The sequence below is a fragment of the Falco peregrinus genome, chromosome 11, assembly GCF_023634155.1.
Source record: "Falco peregrinus isolate bFalPer1 chromosome 11, bFalPer1.pri, whole genome shotgun sequence".
In the NCBI taxonomy this organism is placed as follows: Eukaryota; Metazoa; Chordata; class Aves; order Falconiformes; family Falconidae; genus Falco; species Falco peregrinus.
The window spans coordinates 15,971,391-15,982,341 of NC_073731.1; the positions used below are offsets into that span (position 1 = coordinate 15,971,391).

The 10,951-nt window shown below is 50.1% G+C and overlaps 1 non-coding gene across 1 annotated transcript; it reads left to right on the forward strand.

The window, feature by feature from the left end:
* The first annotated feature begins 817 nt into the window (after positions 1-817).
* TRNASTOP-UCA (transfer RNA opal suppressor (anticodon UCA)) lies at positions 818-904 on the forward strand. The gene has a single exon. It is a non-coding gene; the product is annotated as a tRNA-Sec (tRNA).
* The last annotated feature ends 10,047 nt before the right edge of the window (positions 905-10,951 follow it).

A 10,951-nucleotide genomic window follows, 5' to 3' on the forward strand; every position in this document is an offset into this window, starting at 1 on the left:
TTCACATCCTCCAGAGTATCTGGCATTAGCCACTGCTGGGGAAAAACAAGAAAAGATAAAAAAAAAACAAACACCCAAAAACCCCCCACCAACAAAAACCAAAAAAAAGATACTGCTCAAAATGTGGCAGTGCTCTGCCTTCTCTGCCGAGCCCCGCATGTCAGATGTATATGCCCTGTGTTTGTATGGGCAGCCGTGTTTACACCCGCCTAACGGCCTGGGCACCCCACCGGCGGGGGCACGGCCCGCGGGCCGCCAGCCCGAGCCAGGCACAGGGCCGCCGGGCCGCGCTCAGCCTGCGCCCGGCCTGCTCCCGCCGCGCCAGCCCCGCCGAGCAGCGCCCATCACACCGCCGCGGGGGCCCGGGGCTGGGGCGGCCCCGTTGCACAAGCCGCCCCGTCCGATGTTGTAAGGGACCCCGGCGGTCCGGGAAGGGCGGCGGGCAGGGCGCGGGGCGGCCCCGCTGCTGGCACGGCCCCGCTCCTTCTGGGAAGCGCCGTCAGTCACCGCCGCCCCGCGCCGGGGGCGCCGCCCGGGCCGCGGCCCCTTCCCGGAGCACCTCCCCGCCCGCCCCGCCCTCGGCAGCAGCCAATCAACGGCATGTTATTTACATACAAGCCCGGGGGCTTCTGGGTCGGTAACGGGGCTGAACCCACCAGCGTTTCTCCCGCCACCGCGGCACTCTCTACCGCCGCGGGGGGGGGCTTATCGGGAAAGGCGGAGGGCGCGCTGGAGCGGCCCAAGCGGCGCTCACCCTGACCTAAGCGCGAAGGACTACTTGAGCTTCATATAGAGAGATGATGGGCTTTTGCTAGTTGCCCGGATGACCCTCAGTGGTCTGGGGTGCAGGCTTCAAACCTGTAGCTGTCTAGCGACAGAGTGGTTCAATTCCACCTTTCGGGCGGGCGGGGCGGCGGGCCCCTGCCTTTTGCCTCGGGGCACGGTGCTGGGCCCAGCCTGACCACCCCCGGGGCAAAAGGCAACGCCCGCTGGGGCTCCATCCCGAGGTGCCACGGTGTAGGGGACACGTTTTGCCTCCTTCCACCTCACCACACAGCAGGGAGGTCCCACCCATCGCTGTGTCTCCACCAGGCTGGGAACCAAGTTTTTCCCCTTTACATTGCTTTTGACTATCCCTTGGAGCAAGCAAGGAGGATCTCCCAAGGGTGCCTGGGTGGGAATTCAGATTTTAATTGGATTCTGCTAAGCAGGTCTTTGTTAAACAGCATCACACATCCTACAAGAACAGAAAAGAAATAAGTAACAGAAGCCATTCTCTAGATCTCCTCCATACTGATGGTAACCCATCTCCCACCCACGCTACAACAAACATGCTTCACTTCAGCAGTAAGCACGGGTGCTAATAATGTCACCCAGCCCCATGAAAAATAAAGGTTAGCATGAAGCTAAAAAACATATTCTTCAAGCAGAAGGCATTTCTTTCGTGATATCCTACTGCAATGACTGCAGCAGATGATTTGTGGAGCCTCTAGTTAGGATGAGACCCCAGCCACCCCCACCGCAGGGGAGAGCGAGGATTTGAAGGGCATTTCCTCATCACCTCCTGGTCCTGCCGGCAGGAATGGTGAGCCCCTGGAGGGAGAGAAGAAATGCCGAGTGAATTATCAGGTGTCCAGTGTTCCTAGGTGCTTTTTGAGGGGTGCAGTGCCATCCGGAGTTAAGTCAGCATCCCTGAGGATCTAAGCCGGAATGACTGTGCTTCCTTTCCACCAAATGACTCACTCCACCTGAAGGCCTGGGAGGAGAAGGGAAGGGTGCGGAGGGCCCAACACCATTCCTGCTAGCTGCTGCTGCTTCCAGCTGCAGCGCACCCGCGTCCATCCAAGGGGAGCAGCCGTGGTGCCAGCAAGGCCCATCACTCTGAGAATACACTGGCCTATTCTGGGAAATCTGGGGGGAAAAACCCCTCCGTGGCTCACACAGCACATGCCAACTTTTTTATGGCCTTGCAGGAGATGTGCGTGCGCTCTCCCCACAGCAGCTGGGAGCGCCCTGTGTCCCAGATGGCTATCTATCTGCTCCGTGCTGCTCCGTCTACCAGCCACCCTCCTCTACCCATAGTGAACTTTCAGTGTGGAATTTCTCTGCGGCCTCAGAAATTGGTATCTGTGCCGCAGTTTGGCTGGGGGCTTTTGTTTGCAACGGGAGGGGGAGCGCTGGAAAGGCCTTTGCCCAGTAGTGGGCAGCTGAGAACGTTAACGTTCAATGTCAGTTACCAAGCAGAACATAATACGGCTCTTTCATGTGGTGTTTATAACTGAACATGCTGTTTTGTGTCAGCCTGTTGTGTTTTTTTTTTTTTTTTTTTTCTTCCAAGAAGTAGTTTTGGATTAAATTATGACAATTACATTCTTATATTCACCCCCCCCGCCAACCCCCACCCTTGCCCTGCGTGCACACAAGCACAAATGGGAATTATGTGCTCTAAGCGCGATTTCAGCTATACAGCCTGGGATCTGTGCCTGGCATTGAGTTCACTTTTTTCCTCCAGAACAAAAAAGGCCACATCCACTCCACACTCTTTCGTTGCCTCAGGATAAAGCAGGATGGTCAGATTGCTGGTGTGGGTGATTTGTCCGTCAGGGAGTTCACGGGGAAAACAGACTTGCAAGCATATGAGAGAGGAGGCTGGGGAGGTTGTGGTAAGCAGCACAGGGGTCTAGGTTTGTGAAATCCGGGGTGAACCCCTACTCCGGACTGCTTACACTCACCCTGGCTGGCTGGCGTATCTGGGCAGTGCCTCATCTGATTGGTAATGCCGGCACCCGGCGGGGAGCGATGCCGCCTTTTGGGGCTGTGCCCCCCAGGGCTGCACCTCCAGCACACGGCTGAACCAAGGGAAACGTTGGGGTTCGTCAGGACAGGAGGCACAACAAGGCTGCTCTTGCGGCTTTCAGTGACGCTGTAGGTGGGACAAGACCTTAGGAAACAGGGTGCCCTATATTTTGGTGCTACATTTTAAACACTGGTTGGAGGAGAACCCCAGCGTGGAGGTCTGTGTACATGATCTGGCTGTAGGAGGGACATTTTGCACAGTGTCTTGCCTGAGTCGGCTTTGTTTGGAGTCACTCATTAGTCAGGTAAAACTTTCAGTGTTTGAACCTGAATGTCACTTTCTTCCCTGACAAAGGGCCAAACTAAGAGTAGCCGAAGCCTCCACCACTGGTTAGAAGGCAATCTGGGGGTTACTCAGAGCCAAGACACACGCGAGCCTGGCTCCTCAGCTGAACGTAATCTGCCTCCTGTTGTTTTCCCCATGGAGTCACAGCGCGGTGAGGAGGATGTGCTGGTGACAGATGGCTGACGCGACGCGCTAAGTGTACCGGTGACTAGGCTGTGACTCAGCAAGTGTTTGGTTACAAGAGACTGGGAGCATGTGCTTTTGCACTGTTAACAGTGGCCCTAGGTGGGTCTCCCGGAGGACTAAGCACAGGCTGTCATCTGAAGCCTGTGGCTGCCATCCTCCATGGGAGGAAAGCAGGCACACGTGGTCTATTAGAGCAGAAAATCAAGCTCCTAATTATTGTTTACATTGGTAATGGGTAATGTCCGAGGGTGTATAAATATATGACCTGCCAGTGGTGCTTAGATGTCCTACTGGCCTTTAGAAAGGAAACCATTCAACATCCTGGCCTAAATTAACGACCATCTTTACTGGAGGGAATAGGACTCAGAAAACTTCTTTTGCAATCGGGTCACTAGAGGGGGACAAAGACCTAGTCTGGGTATGCATCCATCCACCAGTTTCCCCACTGCAGCTGTGGGAGACACCTTGGAGAGGTGGAAGCAAAGGTGGCCCTTGCCTTCCTCAGATTTGAAGGTGCCCAAGTGCTGGGACAGCTTTCTGGAGGTTGAGCATGCAGCTGGGTATCAGCAACGTGTTAGGGAAACGAAGCCACTCCTTTTCCCCCAGAAGCAGGACGGCGCACGCATATGCATGTGTAGTTTAGCAGCCTTTATGTTGGCTCTTCCAGCATTTCTCCCTGCCTAAAGCCAGCCTGTCCATAGCTGGCTGGGGCTCTCAAAGGCTAAATTCCAGCCATTGCACAGCACAGGACAGCATCACCCAGGAGGAGGGCACAGGCAATCACGTATGTTTACAAGCACATGCCATTTTAATCCTTTCTCTTCTTTCATGATTGGGGAAAAGCTGAATTTGCAGGTCTGGATAGGTGCCAGAGGTTATTGTGGTCTCTGTGACTTAAAGACGTCATGGAAATATTGGAGGGCTTGCACTTGAACACAGTGTACCTGCGCGCATCCCACACGCGCACAAAGAGCCGAAGTGGCCATGGCAAGCAGCATGGCAGTGTTTGCAGCCCTATGCTGCATATTGACCTAAAGTGCTTAAAAGCCACTACACACGCTCCCTTGGTGAAATTTCGGCTGGAATGACTCATACGAATGGATCGTGATATGCAGCCCTCAGCCCAGCCAGGCTGTGTGTGGAACCAAGACACTCCCATTTTCTCCCCTCCAGCATACTTCGCTGACCAAATCCAGGACTGAGCCATTTGGCTCTGACTGGAGCTGGTCAGAACATGTTTTTCTTTTCTTCTCTTTTCCCTTCCTTCACCCTCTGGAAAATGTTGACATTTCAGCAAAGGGCTGAACACCCAAACCCTGAATATTTTCCACTGGAAAACACTGGGGGGAAAGGGAGGGAAATAATCCCCAAACTGCCAACAATCAAATCTCTTCTAAGGGTTTATAAGAGGGGGGCACATTTGGAGGACAGCAAACACTTTCTATGAAAATATCTGTTCTCTCAAACCCCATTTTTTCACTAGAAAAGTATTCCAACTGGCATCCTTTTCACTGGTCATGGTTTGGACACTCTCTACATCTAATTTCCGAATCGACCTGAAGAAAACTTAATTCATTTTATTGGAATACAAGGCACAAATGCCACTCCCACAGCACAACTGATATTCACTTGGTATTCTCAGTATCATGAGAATATATCCTGATATACTGTCTTTGTCAATGGTGTTGTTTATACAAACATCTCAAGCAAGTCTGGAACCTGGTCTCTGGAGAAACCATGCTCCCAGAGCTCCAGCTGACTTGCCTCAGACCTCAAAGCACATTCCTGAAGGGAATCTACCTTTCACAAAATCACATCAAAGGCTGTAAAGGAAGCAATATGTACTGAAAGGCATATTATCTGTAACTATCCCTTGAGTAATCGATAGCACAGAAACACTTACAAAGCATTTAGTTCTGATGTCTTCAGCTGATTTAAATTTCTGTCTGAATTGTAATGTAGACCTGAAACATGTTTTATCTTGTCTTTGCATATTCTGCTTTCCTGTAAGTTAAAAATAAAAAAAGGACAACGTTAGCATAACAGAACACACATATTTGTAGGAGATGAATTATGCTCTAAAACATTTACTAAATGTGGCTAATAGCAGGTTAGAGTTTAAAAAAGGAAAGATCTTAAAATGGGCATACACTGGTCATAAATAAATTCAGGCTGAAAACTAGCAGAAGCTTTCAAAACAGCAGCAGAGTGAAGTTCAAAATAACCTCCAAAGAATAAAATGGAATGGGAATAAAAAGCTTTACTGTTTGAAGACAGATCTTTATCAGTTGTGGGATATCATGACAGCAGAGGAATAGATTCAACAAGCTAGAGGTCTCTTCTAATTCGTTGTGCCTCTTTCCCTTTTTTTTTTTTTTTTTTTTTTCCACGTTGAAGCTTCCCAGTTACTCTCTGCATTCTCTCTGATATGATTTAGCAATTGCACTGCTGAACTTCATTCTGATTTAGTACAGGTCTCTATCCCTTGTCACCTCCTGTTTTTTCTGAACAAGCCACTTCTGTTTGAATTGTCAGCCCCAAAGAAGGGGCATATCTTACTCAATCAAACCCATGTTTTTTATTTCCTTTTCAGTTGACGAACATCCCACTGTCATTGTTAAAGCTTATAAAGCAGTGGGTTTAAAAAGATAATGATGCAAAATCTCAGTTTTAGACCTCACCTTTGTCAGCTGGGGACAACTAAATTGCATGTTGATAAGAGGAAGAGGCACTGAATGTCTCTGATAACTCAGTGGTCAGAAACAGAGCTCCTAAGGACCTGAATTGGTGCTGTGTATCCTTTGTCATAATTTTTCAAGATAAGAAAGCAATTTTTCACTTACAGAAGTCTATTCTTGAGTTAATAAAGTCAAAAGCTTTAGTCCCTCACCTTGGAAACACAACTGCATGCAAGAAGCCACAGCAGAAAGCTGAGAAATAGCTATCCACAGATGCAGAACTGTAACTAGCCATTGGAAACCCACAGACACCTAGCTTAGCTGTAGCTATATGATCTGCCAGAGGCTGAGCTGTCCTTGCTGCCATCAGCACTAAAGGGGCAGATGCAGAAAATAAGGAGATACCAAGAAAGAAGGTAAAGGGTCAAATGAATCACTCAGTCACTGTGTGAAATGTAACGACTGGGAGACCAAACAGCAGTTAAGCCAGGGCTTGTGACTGTTATTCACGGAAACATGTTCCACAAATCCATCTTTCCGAGAAAAATCGGATTCTAGCTTCCTTCTGGTAATTTAAAGAGGCAACAGTCTGCTCATATGACCTTCAGATCAGGCTGGCACAGGGACTGAGTCTTACAATAAAAACTGAAGAATGGCCCTTCTGGGCCAGAGCAGTGGTCCTCCCCACCCAGCCCTCAGCTCCCAGCTGGGGCAAGGTGAGAGACTATCCAGGGGGAGCACGTGGGCCTGGACATCTCCCTCTTCCTTGTGCTGTCTCAGCAGTTGCCTTTGTTGGATTGGGATGTGAGATTGTACATCTTGCCTGTTTCCTTTTGTGTCCATTTAAGGACCTGTTGTCTGCAACTTTGTTGAATCCCGTTTTGAGCCTGCTGATACTCCCTGCCTCTGCAGCCTGCTGGGCCAGCAATTTCCAGAAGTTCTCTACCTAATGTGATATAATTTCTTTAGTCTGTACTTCTGCTGAGACCTTCCTGTTCTGCTGTTGAGGGATTTGGCTACTAATGGCTCTGCATTCACCGTAGCCACCATGATTTTGTGAACCCAGTCCTTAATCATCAGAAAAATAGTTAAGAATTGCAATATTGGGTTGCTCAGCTCACTTCTGTCCCTGTTGCTTGCTGACCTGCCCAAAGTGGTTTTATGCCTGGAGCACTCTGGCTGTTACCAAACTCAGAGGGGAGAAAAATGACAGCAAAGCAAATGGAGTGCAACTTCCTTCTAGTGCTCTGCTCCCCACGCAGCTGTTCGCTGGTGATGCAATGGGTCTGCTTTGTGGTTAAGAGCTGGATGCTGATGGCCCTGTCCTTCTCCTAGGGCTCAGCAGTTCCCTGGATGCTGATGGCCCTGTCCTTCTCCTAGGGCTCAGCAGTTCCCTGGATGCTGATGGCTCTGTCCTCCTGGGGCTCTGCAGTACCCTAGATGGTGATGGCCCTGTCCTTCCCCTGGGGCTCAGCAGCTCCCTGCCCAGCAGGGGGCTGCAAAGCAGCAAGCAGGATTTCGGGGAGGGTAGGCTGGAAGCCCCGGCGGGGGTGTCAGGGGCATCTTCCAAAGTGGCTTTAATTAATGAGCACATGTGCAGCGAGGAGAGTTACAGCATCCCACTCAAATTGTTGACTTGGAGCCGCTTCTGGAGACAGCCGTATTCTGCTCATTAGGAAAGAGCTTTTTTGCAATGCCCTTGGATTGGATGGCTCTTGGATTGCACCACGAGATCAAGTCCACGTACGGGCTGCCTGCCTTTCGGCTGCCAGCTCCAAGAGGGTTGTTTTTCTTGTCTTCTCATTCTCAAGGAGTGCTCAGCCAGATGGCCTGTTTTCGAATGCACTGTGCGTTGGTTGGATGTGTGTTTGGAGAGTCTGCCAGCTTCACGAGAAGGAAGAAAGAGCAAAAGAAAGGGAAAAAAGCGCCATTTGGTATCTATCTCTGGGACCCAGCCAGAGTTGAGGCTCTGTTTGAAGAAGGGGGGAGTCTTAAGAAAGAAACTCTAGACAAAATTGAAAGCTGGAAAAACTTTCAAGCTCGACAGACTGGGAGACTGAAGTTCTGTACAACATCCATCCACTACCTGGCTCCCTTGCAAACGTGTAGCAGCCTCCCTCAAGGACAACAGTGAGAGCAAGCACAAGCACCAAGTGTCTGTCTGTCCTGCCGCCCTCCCAGTGCACCTCACCTATGGGCTGAGAGGTGGAGAGGTGACCCAGCCAGCCTGCCCACCGAGGCTGGGCAGCGCTGGGATTTTACTCTCAGTTCACCAAAACCTGAAATTACAGCATGCGGCCTGGGCACATCAGCCCAGGAACAGAAGCCGCAATGGAGTAGTACGAAATCACCACCACTGTGGCCCAGCTCTCGAAGAAGCTAGCCTTAGTTTTACTACAAGCTGATGTCATTTTCTCGCACCCCCTGATGTTCACTTCCCAGAAATACCTTCTGTTGATTTTAGGCAGCAAATAAATACAAGCCACACCAGAGCAACGGCATTTTCCAGCACTCATTGGCAAATAATTTGAACCTGACGAGAAAAATCTGTTGTTGAAGGGAAGGGGGAAGTTTTGAAGTTTGGGTGGATTGTGCTTGGCTTTCTTTTCTTAACTATATGTCATGTTGTGGTAACAACACATTGTTCCAAGCAGCAGGAGGAGGTCTTGTTAAGCAGAGCCGGAGTAAACCACGTTTGTAACCATCCCCGCTGGCTGACATACCACTGTGTCTTACAAGCAGACTTGTCCGCTCGCATACTGAAACCATGGCACAAAGAAGATGGTCGCAGGAGCGTGTGTATCTGTGTGGGTGGGTGCGGTAACGGCAAACCCCACATCTCTGCTGACTGCACCAAATTATTTTCACTGAAGTGATCAGAATTCATGGGCCTGGGGCAGACAACGTGACCATGGCAACACCAGCTGGGCTGTGGGTTGCAGACACTCTGCAGACAGCCAGGGCAAAGAGGGGTCTTCTCACTCCTGCTGTGGGCCACATCTCGGGCAAAACCTGCTGGTGTCCACAGCATGGCACAAGCACCTGTGGCTTCCCAGGACTTCCTGACTGTCCCCTCGCCACGTCCAAGAGGCACACAACGTTCACTTCACAGCAGTAGCAAGGATAGCATTTACAGTCCCCAGCAGGTGAAGAACAGACCCATCCCTAAAACAGGGAAACGCTGTCAGCTGTTGGCAAAAGAGTGTCTCTGACACTGGGATCGAGTGGTGCAGATGCCGTCCCGGCAGCAGAGGATTAGCCGGTTCAAGACAATGACTACATCGGTAAATACATTCTTGCACAGGCAGAAAGGCTGCACGATGAGATCGCCTCCCCACTCCTACAGGACCCAATTGTGGTAAATAACCCTGGCATAAAAAAACAGGTTGCAGTGCCTATATTCACAGTTAAGATGATTACAAGAGATTTGATTTTCTGGCTGCCAGAAAACAAGGTTGGAAAATCCAACAGTAAATTCAACCATTCTCTCCAGAGCTTTAGAGGGTTCATTAAACCATTCAGGCAATTGCCTGATTGTCACTGAGTGCTGTGTCATGGAATTGGTAAAGGAAGGATTTCTGTCTTTAATTGCATAGAAAATTCAGGGCCCCAGGAGTCACAAGGCTGACCTTTGCCACAGCCTGATGAACGGCCCTAGGCTAGTTACTGCACCTCTTGGCAAATGGAAATAATAATTACCATGATATTCATGAGTACTGTTGGGAGGAGGAAGCTGCACATGTACAAAGGTCCTCAGTACACTTTGGGTGGGAGATCAGCTAGAAACAGCATCCAGCCATCCACTCACCCAAGCTGCACTGGCTGTGTCAGACACCGATACCAACCTCTGCATTTTTCACCCATGGTAATTTTCATGTCTTTATTTCTTTGCTGTAGTGCTGCCTGACTCCTGGACAAGTGCATCTCCAGCACACTGCCCACACTCAGGCTTCAGGCACGAGTTGACAGGCCAGTCTGAAAAAAAACCTATTTCCTCTAAGTTATCTGGCTTGGTGCCATTATGTAGCTAACACTGGCCAAGGAGGGGAAGCTACAAGAATTGCTCAAACATGGGATTTTGGAAATTTGTGTTCTGTAAAGAGGGGTGAGGCCTGACTTCTAGCACTAGTCCTGGCTGCTCTGCTACCAGCTTTTGGGTATAACCTTTTTAGTCAGTCAGTACCTGGATGCGAGACCTCCAACAGGTGATGAACCAGAGGTTCAGAATGTCTCCTCTCTCCAGCTAGGCAGAGATCAGCACATCGGCATGGGTGGTATCGTGTCGTCCATGATGAACCACAGCCCTGAGTGTGGCTGTACCTGAGTTCAGTAGCACCCACTGCGGTACTGCGGAGGATGGCTCCAATTTTGCAGCAGAGCAGCTCACTTAGGCACCACCCTCCTTCAGTGGGTCAAGGCTTTGAGAAGGAGTGAGCTCCCCAACCCAGTTAAACAATGGCCACACACCTCCCCTTCTTCCCTGCGTGCCTCACCCTGCACCCAGAAGCTCTCAGAGCATATTCTTAACTTCGTTAGAAAAATAATGTTGCTAGCAAGAAGAGATGATGAGAAGCACACACAGCTTCTATTTCCCAATGGCTGGGGAAAACTCTCTGCACTACATCTCCAGACAACAGGAGATGAGATGACAGGCACAGGACAGAGCTGGACATCAGTACCAAGGACATGGTGATTGCAGCTGCAGATCTGGTTTAAGTTTAAAGCCCAGATACACACAGAGTGGATGGCGCCCGAGATCCATACTGCTTATGCTAACAAGGCTATCCAGGCCAGGCATGGAGCCAATCCTGTTCTCCTGGAGTGTCTCACTCACATCCATTCTCTCAGTCCATGAGCTTCCCATGATTTTACTGGTGGTCCATATCTCCTGTAGACCATATGTTTGACATTACTGGGGAAAGCAGAGGTTAAAAAGATTAGAACT